Source organism: Mirounga angustirostris, unplaced genomic scaffold (genome assembly GCF_029215605.1).
Source record: "Mirounga angustirostris isolate CCGP_5_RB_7025 unplaced genomic scaffold, mMirAng1.0.hap1 SCAF_5, whole genome shotgun sequence".
Lineage (NCBI taxonomy): Eukaryota > Metazoa > Chordata > Mammalia > Carnivora > Phocidae > Mirounga > Mirounga angustirostris.
Window position 1 is genome coordinate 146,948,464 of NW_026991713.1, and position 18,807 is coordinate 146,967,270.

At 48.1% G+C, this 18,807-nt stretch overlaps 1 long non-coding RNA gene across 2 annotated transcripts in view; it reads left to right on the forward strand.

Annotated features, from left to right (window-relative positions):
* Window positions 1-3,120: 3,120 nt before the first annotated feature.
* The window catches only part of LOC135364531 (uncharacterized), a 28,058-nt gene continuing 12,371 nt past the window's right edge, over window positions 3,121-18,807 (forward strand). The window contains exons 1-7 of one of the 2 annotated variants that reach the window (XR_010411841.1): window positions 3,121-3,339; window positions 7,684-8,277; window positions 12,831-12,903; window positions 13,066-13,252; window positions 15,031-15,119; window positions 16,197-16,464; window positions 16,951-17,274. This is a non-coding gene — a long non-coding RNA (uncharacterized LOC135364531). The remainder of the gene's footprint in view (window positions 3,340-7,683; window positions 8,278-12,830; window positions 12,904-13,065; window positions 13,253-15,030; window positions 15,120-16,196; window positions 16,465-16,950; window positions 17,275-18,807) is intronic. The other variant, XR_010411842.1, reaches the window with a different exon arrangement.

An 18,807-nucleotide genomic window follows, 5' to 3' on the forward strand; every position in this document is an offset into this window, starting at 1 on the left:
ATTGAAAAAGTGCATGCAGCATGAGCCCTGTAATTGAGAGGCATTGGGACTTAGGAGAAGGACACAGACCTTGGAGTCAAACACAGCTTTGTTCGTCCCTAATTGGCTGCATCTCATCTGCATGCTCTTGGTCAAGTAACTTAACCACTTTGAGACCCAGTTCCTCATCTGCTGAATAGACATGCTCATTAGGGCCCTAAGGACGTATTAGGGTAAAGGCTGTAACAAAGAGGCCCCCAAATGCAGCGATTTTAAGTATACAGAAGTTCATTTTGTCTCTCACACAAGAGTCAACGTGAGTGTTTCCAGGCAGACATCGCCATGAAGCCATTCAGGGACCCAGATTCCTTCTACTTTGTCACTCTGCTAACATTGGCATGGCCAAGTGCGCTCACCAGCAGTACATCTATGGAACGGGGACTAGCAACTCCTTTTAAGGCGGTGACATGGAAACTCATCACCTCTGTTTAGTTCCCACTGGTCGGGAGTTAGTCACATGGTCACACCTAGTTGCAAGGGAGGCTGGGAAGTCTCATCTCTTATCTGAGCACCAAAGCTATGTGTCTTGCTAAAATTTGGAGGGGGCTCTATTACCTCCTCGTTGTGAAGCTTAAACCAGATCTTGTCTGCCAAGATTTAGTTATTACTCATCTTCATTGTTAGAGCAGCCGACAGGAGGTTCTGGATCCTGAGGATAAATTGAGAAGGGGGCATCTGTAATAAGCCGGGATCCTTTCAGAGACCCCTTTGCAGAGTCAGAGCCTCTCCCTTCCCTGCCCTGCTCCTGCACTACAGTTCCGTGAGCATCCCCGCCCTGGTTCCGTGGAGCCCAGCTTTGTGAGTGAACCTGTTTCCAAGCCATGACTGGGCAGGGTGGTGGACTAAACTGGAGGAATTCAGCATTGACTGGGGTGATCAAGCAGAAGACATGAAATCCGGGCTCACCTGTGTAGGCCACCAGCATCAGTGAAATCCCGCCTGGCGGCAGTGGGGTGGGGGTGGTGGGGGACATTCTTCCGAGGGCCAGCCAAGTGAGGGAGAAAGGACAGGGATATGGTGACTAAGCAAGGAGCCTGGGAACAAACTCTGAATTCTACTCCTTCCTTTGCCTTGAATGTGCTGAGGGGCTTTAAGCATACCTTTGTGTCTCCCTTGCCCCCACTTTCCACATCTGACTGGTTTTTTATGAGTCCAAGGCAGACCGACCAATGAGTCTTTACTCACCCCCGCCTGGCTTTTTCCAGGTTTATTTGGGGGGCAAAATTCATATTTGGGCTTGGTTTAGCTTGGGGCTTAGGAACGAGGTCCACGTAGTCATTTAGTCTAGTGATGTTTATTAAGCACCTACTGTGTGCCAGGCTGTGCTATTGTAGGTTCTAGTTGCTCACGGGTAGAGGGTGGTGGAGAAACAAGCAGGCTTCCCATGCAGTCCCGTGAGTGATGGAGGGTGGGCTGCCGGAGTCGGGGCTGACCATGCCCAGAAGACTTCCGGAGAGACAGGGGTTTGTATTAGTAATAGGAGGGGCTGATGTTTGCTGAGTCTTTTCCATGTGCCATGTGCTAAGGGGATTGCAAACAGTATCTCACAGGTCTTGAGCCCTAAAAGGTAGATTCTATTATTCACACTAGTTTACAGATGAGAAGGCTGAGGATCAGAGAGGTTAAGTAACTTGCATCAAGTCACACAGCTTCTAAGAGGCATAACTGGGATTTGAAGCCAAGCCCGTTGTCAGCACACTGCAGTCCCATAAGCCAAACCCTGGCCCATGGTTTGCTTTTGTCAATAAAGTTTTATTGGAACATAGACAAACCCATTCATTTACATATTTTCTGTGGCTGTTTTTCCTCTAATGGCAGAGTTGGTTCTGCCCAGAAAAAGTTTACTGAATCCTGCTTTGTTACATGCAGTTATTTCATTCCCACGACAGTCTAATTATGGCCACCCCCTTACACCAGGTGGGGAAACTGAGGCAGAGAGCGGCACTGTTGCTCATCTGAGGTAACCCAGCAGAGTGACTGCAGTCTGGTCCGCGAGTTGCGCTGTGAATGTCCTGTCCTTCCAGTCCTCCCTGCAAGTTTAATTTTCACATTTCATATAGCAGGAGGAAGAGGAAAGGTACTTGTTAGAACTGGCTATGAGCAGATGTCAAAATATTTTCTGTAGCACCAGAAATGTGCATTGGGAAGGAAAATCTCGAGCACCGGAACTTTCAATATTTTTCTTTGTGGCGACCACACATCGGGGGAGGGGGGGAGCTTTGGCAGCCTGCCCCAAATGGTCTGTCCACGGGAGGCTGTGGGGCGGGCTGGAAAAAGCTGTGAATGATAGCACCGGGCACCGGGGGTTGCTGCAAGCGTTACCTGAGGTGACACATGCAAAGAGCCCAGTCTGTGTCTGACAACAGAGGGTCCACACATGCATTTGCTCTTCTGTGTCCTAGAGCCGTTGCCAGGGAATATTCTTAGTTCGGGCGGTATCAGATTGGTGTGGGCGGCTCTCCCTGAGGTCTCTCACCTGCAAGCGGGCTCTCCCTGGTTGTGTGGCCTCAGATCGCTGTCAGCGTGTCCACTATGTAGGCTGGAGGTGCACACTCCTGGTCTCCCGTTCACAATTAATGTTCCTCCGCTCCCCCGCCTTCCGCTCTGGGCTGTAAGCTCCCCCAGCGCTCCAGCTGTGTCTCCCTTAGCCCAAGGCTGCAGAAGGAGAGCCTGAGAAGGATGTGGCATGGAGGGGCCCACCTGCCTTTCTTGTTGCTGTTATTATTTTGCTACTTTTACTTCTACTTGGCACCAAGTATTGTTGAAAATCCACAACTTTGGAAAACGTTTATTTCCACCCCCCACCATGGGCAAACACCACACCTTACATCCTTACAGGAGCTTTAAAGAAACAAACTACAGTTCGTTTCTGAAACTTTGTCCCCAGCCGAATGAGAGCCTTGGAGAAGATAAAAGGGATGCCCCTTCTGAAGCAGGGTTATTACCTTACATTCTTTAAAGTGATCAAATTACGGATCATCAAAGGAGAAAGGATGGCGGAGGAGGGAGGGTGCTTGCTTCCATCGCCTTCCAGATGGCGCCACTTATTAATGCACATGTCGTTGTGCGCAGGCACTTAAGGCCCCGGGGAACTGACAGCCACACTTTCAAGGGCTGAGCTGGAGCAGACTGAATGGGATAAACAAGCTAACGAGTGGACGTCACTTTGCTCGGTGCCTGGCACCCGGGAAACGCTTCATAACCATCAGCCACTATTTCTCCCGTGGACTGAAAGCAGTTTCCAGCTGGGGTGACTGTGTTGGGTGCCCGAAATGCCTCGATCGGCAGCTGCCCAAAAAGGTATGTCCCTCCCCAGAACAAGTGAATGGGGCCTTGTTTGGAGAAAGGATCTTTGCAGGTGTAATTAAGGATCTTGCAATGAGATCCTTCTGGATTATCTGGTTGGTCCTGGCCCCAAATCCAATGAATGGTGGATTTGAGAGGGGGAGAAGACACAGACATAGAGGAGGGCGGATGCAGAAGAGACCACCATACGATGATGGAGAAAGAGATGGGACTGGGACACGGACACCCAGGCCAAGGAAGGGCCAAAGCTTGTGGTGGCCACCAGGCGCTAAGAGAGAAGCCTCAGAGGCAACCAGCCCTGCCGACACCTGGATTTGGATGTCTCCTCTCCAGAATCTTGAGAGAATAAGTTTCTTCTGTTGTTTGAAGCTGCTCAGTTTCTGGTAATTTGTTGCTGCGGCCACAAAAAACTAATATGGTACCCCCGGTTTGGATGGTGCGCTTTTCTTTTCAAATAAAACTGTTTCCTGCTCAACCTGGGGTGTTTGGCTCCCAGTGTCGCTCATGGTCACACAGGGAGTGACTTTACAAAAAAACAAAACCAAACCAAGGGGCATGTCCACTAAGCACCCTGCCTTTACAGGGCCCTGGACTGCCGTTTGCTGATTCCTGAGCTCGGTAATCTTTTAGGTGCCATGCACATCTGAGATTCTTTGATTGAAGGGTGGAGTGGGGACTAGGAAGGGACATCCGAAGACTTTCCTTAATTCTCTCTTCCCTTTCCCATCCCTGTGGACTCCAGCTTGGAGATTGTGCTGTTGTTTCAGAAGCCACTGGATGGTCCAGCGAAATTACAGCATCAGCCACAGATGCAACCTGCATGAACAATATATTTATTTACATTGTTTAAAAGATTTTATATATTTATTTGAGAGAGAGAGAGAGAGAGAATGAGCTGGGGGGAGGGGCAGAGGGACACACTCGGCAGGGAGTGTGGAGCCCTACGTGGGGCTCCATCCCAGGACCCTGAGATCATGACCTGAGCTGAAGTCAGACGCTTAACCGACTGAACCACCCAGGTGCCCCTGCACATGCAATTTAAAATTTCCTAGTGGCCACATTAAAAAAGTGAAAAAAAAAAAAAACCCAGGTGAGATCAATTTTTTATGTTATCAATCTTTTTTCATTTTGGTTTCTCAGCGATGTGATGACCAGCTTTTCCAAAAAACCTACGGTGCATAGGTCATCCACTGTAAAGCTTGATCTTTGAAGAGAGTATTAAGAAACCAAAACAAAAGAAGCCACCCCAAATAGGAAGATGGGTGTTGCTCAAGGTGGGGAGTGTGTGCCATTCCGGGGGCATGAAATATCACTCCAGGTGGTGGTCATCAGACTGGACATTAAAGAACTGCAAATCTTTGTGCAAGACTGTTGAATCTCAGATCGGTACCTCTGAGACAAATAATGCAATATATGTTAAGAAAAAAAAAAGAAGAAGAAGGTAGTGGGAGGGGAAGAATGAAGCGGGGGAAATCGGAGGGGTAGACGAACCATGAGAGACGATGGACTCTGAAAAACAAACAGGGTTCTGGAGGGGAGGGGGGTGGGAGGATGGGTTAGCCTGGTGGTGGGTATTGAGGAGGGCACATTCTGCATGGAGCACTGGGTGTTATGCACAAACAATGAATCATGGAACACTTCATCTAAAACTAATGATGTAATGTATGGGGATTAACGTAAGAATAATAAAAAAAAAAGAACTGCAAATCTTGTGGCGGAAAATGCTTTTTCAGCTCCCTCTCATTCCCGTGATGGCTCGGAGCTGACAGTCTCGGCTCGCTGGCCTCTGTCTTGAACTCCTGCCGATCTTCCATTTAAATGAGATGCAGCAGGCCTCAGGCTCAGCTTATTTTTACAGCCGATTATGGAAAATCGTGCCAGTTTTCCATTAATAGTGATAAAAGATCTTATTGGAAAAGTTACTTATTTTGGTAAGAAGAGCAATTTGGTTTGAAGGACGGTATTAGGGAAGTAATTATAGAGATTGCCCCCAAATGCTGAAGGTGACAGGAGCCTCGTGAGGTCAGATACACCGCCCCAGTTGGAAGTGCGTGCGCATGTGTGTGTGTTGGAATCATGCAGCCTGTACGTTTACTTTTCTAACCGTACAAGAAGTCCCTGGGATGCAGGTGTTTATGAACCAAGGTAAATCATTCTGAGCAGCAAACAGCAGTGCAAAATTAAAATCCCTCAGCAATTAAAGGGCAAAGCTGTCACCTGTTAAGAAACACCCGCTGGAATTAATAAAGCAGCAAGAAGGTTATTTTAGAAAGGTGTCAAAACTATACCAACAGCCCCAAACCTAGGCGAATTTTCTCTCCTCTTTGGGTAGGCGGAGGCCAGCCAGATAACCTTCCCTTGACTTTAAACCAAGCCAGAGAGGCCCGCCTTGTAGTTGGGGGCCACCTCTAACAAGGGCAGCGTGTAGAGAAGAGACAGGTGCCTTGAATCCATTCTTAACTGGAGAATCGGAATGGAATCAGCTGTGCATAGGATGTTTACTGAAATCTCGTAATTGCAGGCAGAAGGGTAGGAAAGAGTCGGGAAAATAGGTATGTTAAAGCCTTCTTGAAGAGCTATACACCTTTCAGAAAGAGGGGGGCCCTTCCACAAGACACAAGACAGCTAGCCTAGACTCTGAAGGAGCATCAATGAATGGAGGTAAACTCAAGGCAGCCAGACCTTTCCTGGGTACGCAGACTAAGGAGACATGACGACCACGTGAAGTACATGAGCCTTGATTGGATTCTGGGTTAATTAATTAAATGAATAGAACATTCCTGGGGGTGTTGGGGAGATTTCCATGTGGGCTGCCTAGAAGGTACCAGTATTGTCTGATTAAATCTCATGGGCGTGCTAATGGTCCTATTGCACAGTGGTGATGTTGGTGAACGTATTTGTTCTTGAGAAATATAGGCTGAGATATGTAGGGATAAAATGTCATGATGCTACTAGTTATTTTCAAACAATTCAGCAAAAAAAATATGGATGAAGATAAGCAAATGTGGCAGAGTGTTAACGATTGATAAATCTAGATGAATCTCAGTGTTTATGATCCTATTATTATTTGAACTTTTCTATGGGATGATAGATTCTCATAAAAAAGAGGTGGGAAAAATTTTCCGACTGCACGAACGGGCTGCAGAGAGATGGGGTCAGACTCATTGCTTTGTGGTTTTCCTTGCTTCTGTGGAAATGCACATTTGGTAGGTTAAGTGTATCAGTGGAACCCCTTAGAGGTTCTGGCTTCACTGAATGGTTTCTTTTTAGCACACCATCTGTGCGAACAAGGCTCCTAGGGAAAAGGATTCTCTTCTGGGCTTTACAAGCATTAACAGACCACAGAAGCTCCCTTTGCATTGGGACTTTCTTCTCTGCTGGATCCAGGACAGCATGATTCTGCTCTCCCTGCCTCCCAGGTATCTCAGGCTTATGGCATCTCCCTCTTGTACTGGGGCAATGATTCCCAGTGTCTAAGCTGGGTTGGCAAATAAACGGCACACCTGCTCATGCTCCCACTCCTGGCTCCCTGGAAGACATCACTAATCAATCCCAACACAAAGCTCCAGCCAGTCACCACTAATCAAACGTGGAGAAATAGTCACTTGACAGTCTGGACAACTTCGTTCCCCTAAAAGTTTTTAAGCAAAACAAGTATAAATTCGAGTTACTCCAAACCTGTTACAAATGATGTCCTGGTCCTCATGGTCACTCATCCCTCTTCATAGCCTTCTCCTACCAACATAATAAAACAGTATATTATCTTGCCTAAAATCACTTTTAAACATCTGGGGGCTGCCGCTGAGCTCGTGGGTGCTGCTGCGTTCCCTCTGCTAGGACATCCTTTACCTATTTATCTCACGCTGGAATTTCTCCTAGCTGATCCGCTGGGATCCTTTGGTGCCAATACTTAAAAAAAAAAAAAAGCTCCTTGAAGCGTATTTTCTATACTGCATAATTCAGCCATTTCAAGTGTATAACTCAGTGATTTTTTTAGCAAGTTTACCAAGTTGTGAAGCTCTTGCCACAGCTTTAATGACAGTCCTCATGCCCATTAGTCGAGGCCCTCAGACTCGGACCCGGGACTCACACCATTGGCTCCCCTGGGTCTCAGGCCTTCGGGTTTGGACTGGAACCATGCCAGTGGCTTGCCTGGGCCTCTAGCTGGTGGGCAGCAGATCGTGGGACCCCTCTGCTCTAAAATCACGTGAGCCAGTCCCACATAACAGACGTCTTTCTATATACTTACATATTTCCCATTGGTCCTATTCCTCTGGGGAACCCCGACTCATACAGAGGTCACACCAGAGGACTGATCATTTCCTTTCCATCCCACAGATGTACTCCAGGCCTGCTTCACGACCATTACATGGCTGGAGCCTGCAGGAGGGCCTGGGGCCGGCCTCTGCAGCTGGTGGTGTTCATAAAAGCCTCCTTTTTGCTTGCTTTTCTGTGGCTAATCCTGGGAGTAGAATGCGCAGGCGAAGCCCTGGCAGATGGAGATGAAGAGATGACAGTGCAGAGAAATACCTGGAGGAAGGCTCCATGGAAGGGACTCAGGGTCCAAAGCTAACACTATGCCATGAGCGTATCTTGGAGCTGGAGGACACGAGGGGCTGACTGCAGAAGCTCCACAGATCAGCCTGGAACATTCACCAAGCCTCTGCCGTGTGCTACGCCATATTGCTTTCTTGCTCTGGGGAGCCTTCTTTCACTCTCCAAGGCCGGATCACCTCTCTAGCATCCCTGAAGCCTGCTCTCCCTTCCTTAACTTGATCACCTCCAGAGATGGGGTGCTCACTGCCTCACCTTGGTCTGGGGAGCTGAGATGATGCGCTCCTGCTTAAATGTCACCACGTGCAGATGAGAAGCACAAGGAAAAGAATGTGTATTTTTCATCTGCCTTTTCCAAATGCCAGGTTCCTATTAGAGGTGAGTATGGCAGGATTTGGATCTGTTTCCTCTGGCTGTGATATTTTTTTCTTCCATTGGTAGTTTCCAGAACAATTTTTTAAATTTTGCCGCTGTTCTTGATAATTTGCAACTCCCACCTTAGAACACTTGCTTCTCTTGGTTTTGGTGTCATTCACTCTCTTGGGTTTTTTTTCTCCTGTTCACTGACAGCTACTTTATAGTTCCCTTTTCCTACTTCTCCTCCTCGGCCCCAGACACAGAATCAGACATTTCTGCATTGACCCCAGGGTTCTCCTGGTGGACAGTGGTACTTAGAGCCCACAGTCTGCGTGCTAGGGGGTGTTTTTTTTTGGAGATAAAATACATCTTGAGTTTATATGAGACTTTTTTTCTTTTTCCAAAAAATTTTATTTGGAGAGCATGAATGGGCGGAGGGGCAGAGGGAGGGAGAGAGAGAATCTCAAGCAGACTCCCCACTGAGCGCAGAGCCCAACATGGGCCTCGATTCCATGACCCTGAGATCATGAGTTGAGTCAAAACCAAGAGGCAGATGCTTAACCGACTGAGCCACCCGGGTACCCCAATAGAGAGACTTTCAATGTCAACTCAGGACTAGCGGGTTTTTTCTTAACCTCCCCAATCTTATATCCGTGCCTCCTTTCTTCCACACTCAAGTTCTGGATTTCCCAGGAAACCTATGTAATTACTCATTCGCTTTATTTTATCATGCACACAGAATGGTCTCAGGAAAATAATAACAACACTACCCTCGATGATTTGATTAATGAAAACAGACTTTTGTTTGCTGTCCCTTTTTTGTCCTTCATGTATTTCTTACTAGGGGATGCTTAAAAATCACTATGTTTTAAAGTCACTCAACTAGCCTTTTTTCCATGTGGTTATGCCACCAAGTCAATATACACTTAGGCTCATTGGTTTCATTTTGCTTTTAATTTTGAGGAACTAAAACAATTAATTTAATTTAAATTTTTAAAAAATATTTTATTTATTTATTTGACAGAGAGAGACATAGCGAGAGAGGGAACACAAGCAGGGGGAGTGGGAGAGGGGGAGAAGCAGGCTTCCTGCCAAGCAGGGAGCGCAATTCGGGGCTCGATCCCAGGACCCTGGGATCATGACCTGAGCTGAAGGCAGACGCTTAACTGACTGAGCCACCCAGGCGCCCCTAGGGGTTAAGCATCAGACTGTTGATCTTGGCTCAGGTCATGATCTACGAGTCCTGGGATCGAGCCCTGCGTTGGCCTCCGTGCTCAGTGGGGAGTTTGCTTGGCATTCTCTCCCTCTGCTCACGTGCTCTCTCTCCCTCTCTCTCTCTAAAATTAAATAAAGTCTTAAAAAATTTTAAGTTTTAAATAAAAATGTGTTATTTAAAATCGCACAATATTTTGAAGTCAAATTGAAACAATTTGTTCAGCGACATCTAGTTTCTGTCTCTTCCCCCTTCAACTGTTTCCTCCCTCCCCTGGTAGGTAGTCATTCTTGTTTTTGCGTCATCTTCCCATTAAAAAACATCTGTTCATATTCAAGCTCTTTCTTAGGTAAATGGCAGCAAAATAGACACATTTTTTTCTCCACCTTGCTGTTTCCTTTAATAATACATCTTGGCGATCACTGCATAGCCGAGTGTAAGACTCTGCACCTTGCTTGGACAGCTCTATCATGGATAGGATCGGGTCAAGGTACAGTATTAATTTAACCAGGCTCCTTCTAAAGATTTTTTTTTTTAATTTATTCATGAGAGAGAGAGAGAGAGAGAGGTAGAGGGAGAAGCAGGCTCCCAAGGAGCAGGGAGCCCAATGCGGGACTCGATCCCAGGACCCTGGGATCATGACCTGAGCCGAAGGCAGACGCTTAACCATCTGAGCCACCCAGACGCCCATAACCAGGCTCCTTCTAATGCCCAAGTACCAGCGATCCCCAGTCTTGTGCCATCGTAACTGATGGTGCAGTGAATAGCCTCGTGCACCCTTCCTTTGTCTTTCTGCCAGTGTATGTTGGGGATCGATGTTTAGGAGTGGGATTTTGAGTCAGTGGATAAATGCCTATGGAATTCTGCCAGATACTGCCAAATTCCCCTCTGTAGGAGCTGGGCCCTTTTGCATGCCCACCAGTAATGTCCGAGAGGCCTGTTTCCCCACAACCTACAACAAGAGGTTGTCCAAACTTCGGGAAATGTTTGCCAACTGCGGATAGAAGCAGAAGCCCCTGAGCTGGTCTTCGCTCCCACCCAACAATATGCTCCATCCACAGCAGTCAAGGAGCTCTCTTTACAATGTTCCCGATATCATGTCACTCCCTTGCCTTAAACCCTGAGGGCTTCCCATTTCAACATCCAACCCTCTCACCCTGGCTGTAGAGTCCTACATGATCTAGCGTCTGTCTCTACCTGTGACCTCATCTTGTTGCTCTCTCCCCCTGGTCCTGCTTGTCCTGGCCATTTCTCTGCTCTTCCCTCTGCGAGCACGGAGTTCATTCCTTTCGTAGGGCCTTGGCGTGCACTTCGCTCTGCTTGGGGCTCCCTTCCCCCTTGAAACAGCTGCAGCTTCTCCATGTTCATAAACCAGCACCTGTGCTCAAAGAAGCCTTGCCTGCCTGACCATTGTAGGTATTACTCTAATCATCCGTCACCTCCTCATCCTCTTTGTTTTTCGTACTGATTTTTTGGGGGGATTGATTGATTGATTATAAGCTCCTTGAGAGAAGAGCCTTCCTCTGACTTTTCATCCCGGATCCCTGGTGCCTTGTACATAATAGGTGCTCGATACACGTTAGTTCAGTGGATGAATGAAAGAACAGCACGTATCTTGCCTGGGAGATGATCCTCATGCTCATTCCCAGGGTCCCCCAGGAGAGGGCGCTCCTCGAAGAGGGCTCCCCGTTTGATTTACTCTGCAGCCGTCGTCCCTCTCTGCCTGGAATTTAACAGGGACTCACCGAGGGCAAATCCAAAAATCGTGCAGTCTCAAGCTTCCACAGTTTGAAGGATGACATCTCTAAGTAAAAGAATACAGAATTACAAATACCAAATTAGGTAGAAGGCTTTGGAAAAGACCCATCTGAGAGACAGCCCCTGAAGCTTAAGGCAGGTTACTTTCAGGGAAACCCATCTCTAGCGCTCATTAGATGCCTGTTGAATGAGTAAACGAGTCAAGGGTAGATTTTTAAATGCCTGATTTTTACTGGTTTCATTTTCAGTGGGTAGAAGCACAAAGAAAGCTGTAGCAGCAGGACAGAATGACCTGCTTTACTTGATTCTTGCACGTAATTAGGATATTTTTTATCTTTCTAATTTAAGGCTGCTTTTGACCTCAGGTTCGTACCCAGCGGGGAAGAAAATAATCAGGCATTGTGGCATTTTGCTGAGGCCACTCTGTTAGGCAGCTGTTAGTCTGGCCTTTTTGCCTGCCATTCTCCTTCCTTTTGTTAACAGCAAATCCATTTCCTTTTGGAGAATCATCCTGTGCCTCTTAATCCTTGTGGCTCAGGTGGGGCAGATCCGGGTTCCAGATAAAGAGGTGCACCCCCAAATGTAAAGCAACCCATTAATTATTAATCACCACAAGCCTTTGAAGGAAGTACAATTATTATCCCCATTTTACAGGTGGAAAAATGGAGGCACAGAGGGGTTAAGACTGTTGTCCAAGGGACCCAGCAGGTCAGTGATGGAGCAGGGATTTGAACCCAGGCAGTGTGGCTCTTGACCACCACTTGGGTTACATCTCAATTCGTTCAGGCAAGAAAGAAGAGAGCCAAGCCATTGCCTGGGGTCTCGATCCCGAGCCTTCAAACTACAGCAGAGGATTTCTCTTTTCACAGGAATTGCTAGTTTCACACGGAAGCTGGAAGCATCCAGGGCCACGGTGGAGAGCCTGAGAGGGTTGTGCCCGGATGGGAGGGGGATGGGCACCCTCTGGGGGAGAGGCTGCTTCTGCGGCTGCCCAGTCTCAGCCCACGCGTGAAGATCTACCGCTGGGCTTCCCACACGTGCAGACCAAGACATTCCCTTTATTGCTGAAGGGAGTTTGAGTTGGGTTTTCCATTTTGTGCCACTAGAAACAGTGCATCTTGGTTTCTGACCTCAGTGACTTCCCATAGAAGGACTTGAGGAGGCGTTCCCCTTGGGATCCTGGAAGGGAATGATGCCCCCCCAACTCCCGGGGAACCATCGTCTTGCCAGCACCATGGTGTTTGGGGAGTATGGCCGGTGGAGGCAGATGGCGTTTGATTCCCAGCTGTGTGACCCTGGGCAGGTCACTCACACTCTCTGAACCCCGGGAAAGGGCACAAGCCGCCTCTGTGGGTGGCGGGGGAGGTTTTACCAAGATAACACAGGCAGGAGCTTCCGGAACATAGTGGTGCTTCATTCACGTGAGTCCTCTTGTCCTCTCCACCCTCTTAGGCTCTGTCTTTACTTGCTCCATTGATCTTCCAGAGAAATATATACAAAATCTTTTACATATATATACATATATATACATATATATATAGCATACATAAATAAATATGAAATCCAATATATTTAAAATCTTTTTTTTTTTTTAAATTTTAAGGAATTGCTTCATACGATGGCAGAGGCTGACAAATCCCAAATCCGAAGGGCAGGCCAGCAGGCTGGAAGCTCAGGTAGAGTTTTTATGTTGCAGGCTCGAGGCAGAATTTCTTCTCTGGGAAACCTCAGCTTTTGCTCGGAGGGCCTTCAACTGATTAGATGAGGCCCACCCACAGGATGGAGGGTAATCTTTACCTAACGTCAACGTTAATCGCATCTACACGATATCTTCACAGCAACATCTAGAATAGCGTTTGACCAAAAGAACCAGTCAAGTCAACACACAAAATTAACCATCATATTTGCTAGTACAGTTTCTGTGGACCTCTGTTTCCCCATCTGTTAACTGGAGAACAGACCCTTCTTGATCTTCAAGCTTGTCCTCTGTGAAACGGGACTGATGGACTGGGAGAGCCCGGAGGGGTGAGTGAGGGAGAGCCCAGGAGCAGGATGAAGATGATTTCTGGACAGAGCATCCTCATTGTTATGGGGTGGGAGAGACCAAAAGTGCAGGCCTTTTGTTCCCTGAATCCCTGAGTTATTTCAGGGGAGGACAGTATAACTTCAGAGCTTGAAGGTGGCTGTTGGCGTCTACCACAGCTATTTATGTGACTTTCCAGATCCTCCATGAAGACAATTTTGGCTCCCGAAGGGAGAAAGCACAGCCCTCCGTGTAGTGGCAGCTCTGAGCACGTAGACCTGCACGGCTGATCTGTCATGATCCTAGGAGAGGCCTCTCCCTTGCCTGGATGCCCACGCTGGAGAGAGAGCAGCAAGCAGGAGGAGGGGGACGAGGAGGGTAACGCAGATGATTACCTATTTTGTGGGAAAGGACACACACAGACACAGTCACACACATTTGTAAAGTGGAGAGAGCAGGGTTTGCACCTGCTTCTGACATTGCCTCACTGTTCTGTCCTGGTCAGGCAAGTCAGGGGAGCTCTCTGACCCTCAGTCTCTTTATCTGTGAGTGGGGAGTCATGGTAAAAACACCTAGTTTGCAGAAATGTGGTGAGGATGATGCCAGATAAAACACGTGCAGGGCCTTTCATTTCCTGCTGTCTTTACACGCCTGGTGGATAATCAACAGGTCGGAGGGTTGGAGCTGGGCTGGATTTGGTCATGCCCACTGTCCGCCGGCTCTCAGGTCCCACACAGTGCTGCTGCTGGCCAGATGGGGGTTAGGTTTAGCTCTCAGCCACCCTGGGTCTTGGTGTTTGTGTTTCTTTTTAGCAGGGAATGTTATGGTAAAGGAGGGAGAACTATTCACGTATTATTCAATCATGGGAGACTATGAGCAGGTGCTCGGATTGTATTATGAGCCTGTCACTTGAAGTTCGTACCGTGATTCAAGCTCAATGTTTGAAGTATTTTTAAGTGGGAGACCAGGTTTTCAAGTACAGGGGAGAAAAAAAAAAGAACAATTACCTAAAAGTGGTAAAATTAGCCTCCCTTCTCTCCTGGCCTTCGGAAGGGCTTTCTGCTTATATACCTGCATGGTTCATCCAGGCCACTGAGGCTAGGGGATATGGGACAGTTTGGGAATGGCCACATGATGAGAAGCTGCCACAGAATAATTCTTGAGACCTGGAAAGGCCAGGTGGTGAGCATGAATGCTTCTTTGAAAGCCATGAGGCGTGTTTACCTCTTGCCCATCTGGTCCTCTCAGGGTGACGAAAATCCTGAGAGGCAGGCGCTCTTGTGCCCATTTTCCCGAGGGTGTTCACCGAGGTTCAGAGAGGTGACACGACTTGTCTAAGGGGAAGGGCGCTGCAGGGAGTTGTCCCAACCAGACACCTAGGCTGCCTATGGGAGGCCCAAATGAGGTGAGAACAGAGGCATTTTATCTCAAGTTGTGGAAAATTACCACCTCCTACTGGCTCTTCCTCACCACCACCCCCACCCCGAGAGTCAGGGAGGGGCAGATGGAAAGGGAGAGAGAGAATCTCAAGCAGACTCCCGGCTGAGTGCAGAGCCCAAAATGGGGCTTGATCTCACGACCCTGAGATCATGACCTGAGCTGAAATCAAGAGTCAGATGCTCACCCTACCGAGCCATGCAGGCGCCCCTCCTACAGGCACTTCCTTGATGGCCCTAGGGTGGGGCATGGTGTGCTTAGATCTGGCCTGGAGTCCTCAGGCCCGCTGTCAATCAGTTCTGAGCCCTAATTCTACCTCATCTTGTCCTTCCCTGTCTTGTAGCCTGTTTCCACTGGTCCAGATGGCTGGATTTCCCAAGGGTGTCTGCATCCCCTAAGTGGGGCCTCAACTTGCTCTGACCTGGAAAAGAGGTATGTATTTGTGTTTACAGTTACCTTCTATTTATAAGGCTGTGAGCACTGGCTTTCCATTTAGGGTAGTGATATACAATTGCATTTTACAGTAAATTCATTTAAGCCTTTTAAGAGTGTGTAGATATAAAAATATTTAAATAGCTAGCCGGCATGGTGGCAGATACACTCATAACAATATGCAAAGGTTTACTGAGTGCTTACTATGGGCCAGGCATGATTCTAGGTGCTTTCTACTTACTACAGTCCTCACGGCCACTGAGCTTGGTTTTATGATCAGTCCCACTTTGCAGTTGAGCATTTCGAGGGCACTGAGACTTAACCATCTTGCCAAGGCTGTGTGACGAGTGAGCGATGGAGGCGGGATGTGAACCCAGACCCTGACCCCAGAGTTATGTTCCTGAGTGGTTATGTGTATGGGGTAGGGTATGAGTGAGTGATGTTTGGAGAACACTGACCGGAGCTGTGTGTGGGGTGACCGGCTTGCCTGGCTTGCCCGCGACTTCCTGTGTTTTAAACCTGAAAGTCCCATGTCCGGGAGAGTCCTCATCCCCCTTAACTTCCATCTCCAGTCTGCTCCAGACTCTACTGAGATTGCATCCCTATAATGCCGGCACCGTGAGCCAAGCATATGCAGCCAACCCAAACATGCCAGGTCTGCATGGCTTGCGAGGAGTAAACATACATATCTCCTAACCGCATACGTAACATCCAGAAACCCTTGCCTAAGAATAACAGAGTAAAGTGCGTGATTGCTGTGACACTTGCCTTTTATTGGTATAAATAACAGAGTGAAAACATCCTATATCTTTTTCTATAGCAGAGTAAAAAGTGCCGTATCTGGATGTGCAGAAATACTAAATCCTGGCATAGTGGCATATATCATGCAGAATAAAGAGACCTCACAGGCATATCGGAAGTGAGAGCGATGTTCATAATTATAAAGCTGGTGATAGCTGCCCTCTATTTAGCATTCACTCTGTTCCAACCAAGTATCCAGCGCTTTATATGCATTATCTTAATTAATCCAGGCAATCCCTGTGGGGTAGTACTAGGATGATCATCTCTGTTTTACAGATGAGGAAACAGAGGCACAGAAAGTTTCTGACAATCACCTAGCTTGCACAAATAAGACACGCTGAAGCAGAGACTCTCACTCAGGCAGCCTTGCTCCGGGGCTGGTGCTCTGAACCCCGGGAGAAGCGCATGGCCCACTGTGTAGATTCAGCAGGTGAAAATGTGCTCTGCAGCTCTGCTTCCTTTTTTTTTTTCATGCTTGTGGAATGTTCCGGAGTGTGGCTGTACCGTAGCTGATACATCTCGTTTCCCGCTGATGAACATGCAGGTGGGTCCCATGTCTTTCTGTTCTTTCTTTTTTTTTTTTTTAAAGATTTATTTATTTGAGAGAGCGAGAATGAGAGAGAGAGAGAATACTTGAGAGGGGGGAGGGTCAGAGGGAGAAGCAGGCTCCTTGCTGAGCAGGGAGCCTGATGCGGGACTCGATCCCAGGACTCCGGGATCATGACCTGAGCTGAAGGCAGTCGCTTAACCAACTGAGCCACCCAGGCGCCCCCGTGTCTTTCTGTTCTAACTAGTTTTGCAGCGTGCACGCTCATCCCCATCTCCCCATGCATATTGCATTGAGTGTTTGCCTAGGCTGGTGTGGCGGGCGGAGTCATAAAGATGCTCCTGGATTTCCTTCGTCTGGCTCTTCAGACACGGATCTAGGTATTGCTGGGACGGGCTATTGCAGATGTGATATGTGGTCAGTTAACTTCAGACATGAAGATGATCCAGGTGGCCTAACCTGAGTGCATGTGCCCTTTAAAAGCAGAGCGCGTTTCCCGGCTGGGAGCAGAAGAGGAAGCAGGAAGGTGTGAAGCATGAAGAGGTTGGGGTATGCCGTGCTGGTGTGAAGATGGAGGGTCCACGTTGAGACGAAAACAAGTGGCCTCTCGAAGCTGAGAGCACCCCACAGCAGACAGCCAGCAACGAATCGGGGGCAGCGTTCTGCCAGTAACAGGAATGGGTGTGGAAGAGGATCCTGAGCTCCGGAAAAGAACACAGCGGCCCAGAGACCCCTCGATTTCAGTCTCAGCACGGTCTCCAGCCACACCAGGCTGAAGCTCTGACCTGGGGAGCTGGGAGCTGATAGGTAGGTGTTGTTCTAAGTTGTTAATTTGTTAGGCAACAATAGAAAACAAGTACAGAGGGTTTCTTAAAAGTGAAATCAAAGGTTATCTGCATTTAAAATCTTGATTCTTTCAACAAATAGGTATTGTCCGTCCAGGGCAGGATTGCTCCAAACTCTGGGGGCATAGAAGGGAATAGGTAAGCCACAAAGTCCCTGCCTTCTTGGTGCTGACATTTTATGGAGGTGTGTGCTGGGGGGAGGTAGACAATAAACAAAGGAATAGGTAAAGCCTATGTATATCTGGTGATTCGTGGATGCTATGGAAAAAGAGTAGAGAAGAGGGACAGAGAGAGGGGGAAAGCGTGTGTGTATGTGTGTGGGAATGAAAATATGGCTTGGGATATGTGTGACCTGTGACTAAAGACTTAAAGGGAATGAGCCATGCAGGAGACTGGGAAAGAGCGTTGCAGACAGCGGTGCTAGCAAGTGCAAAGGCCCTGAGGCAGGGACATTCCTGGTGATTTTAGGGCAGAGTGAGCAAGTGAGAGAGCCGTAGGAATTGCGGTCAGGAAGGTAATGGCATCCAGATCTGCAATGCCCCCTTCTGCCATGTTTCAGGGGAGCCCTCTCTCCACCCTCCCACCCTTGCCAATACCTGTTAAGATCAGATGTAACATGTTTTATCAATTAGATGGATGATAATGGTGCCTCCTCTTCCTAATTTGCATTTGTGGATCACTAGCGAGGATGGGAATCCTCCCTGACCTCCACTGGTCACGTGTACCTCCTTTCCTCCCGGGGGTCTACCCCCAGTACGTGCATCTGTGTCTGTTAAAAAGAAGAAAGCTTGACATTTCCATCCATATCTCACAGGGCATGGGGCACAGAGAGGCTGTCCCAGGCTTCCCATTCCAGCGCCTTGCTCTAGCTGTAAGTTCTCGTTTTCCCTCTCCCGCTGGAGAAATGTAATCAGAATGCAGTGAGTGAGGCTGATGTTTCACAGGAATAACCTTGAATCTACTTGTACATATATTTGCAACATTTGGCACTTTATTATTAGCAACAGATTACTTGGTGATACACCTCAAAACTGCTTGCAACATACCATACCTTGGTTGAGAATTGCTGGCAGAGCGTGGGCAGTATGTGCGTGTGCGTGCGTGTGTGTGTGAATGAGTTAGAGAGAGAGAGCAGACTGTCACTCTTTTTTCCTCCAGAGCCACAAGGTTGCTTCTTAGATTCTGGCTATTTTAACCTGCCTCATTAACCTGTATTGAGATGTTTTGTAGCATTGGAATTTGAATCTCTAAGAACCTTGTGTAGGTGTCCTCAGGGCTATCCCTTTGCAGCTAGCTGGGACCTTTCCTGCGAAGTCTTCCCCGAGAACTCTTTTGAACGGGGTGGGGGGTGGGCAAGAAGTCCCTTGTCAGCGGCTGAGTACCTTGGGACCCCAGTCCTAGCCGTGTGAAGACAGAGGCAGAGATCAGGGTTAACTCCCTACCAGCCAAGGGACACCAGGATGGCCAGCAAACCACCAGAAGCCAGGAGAGAAGC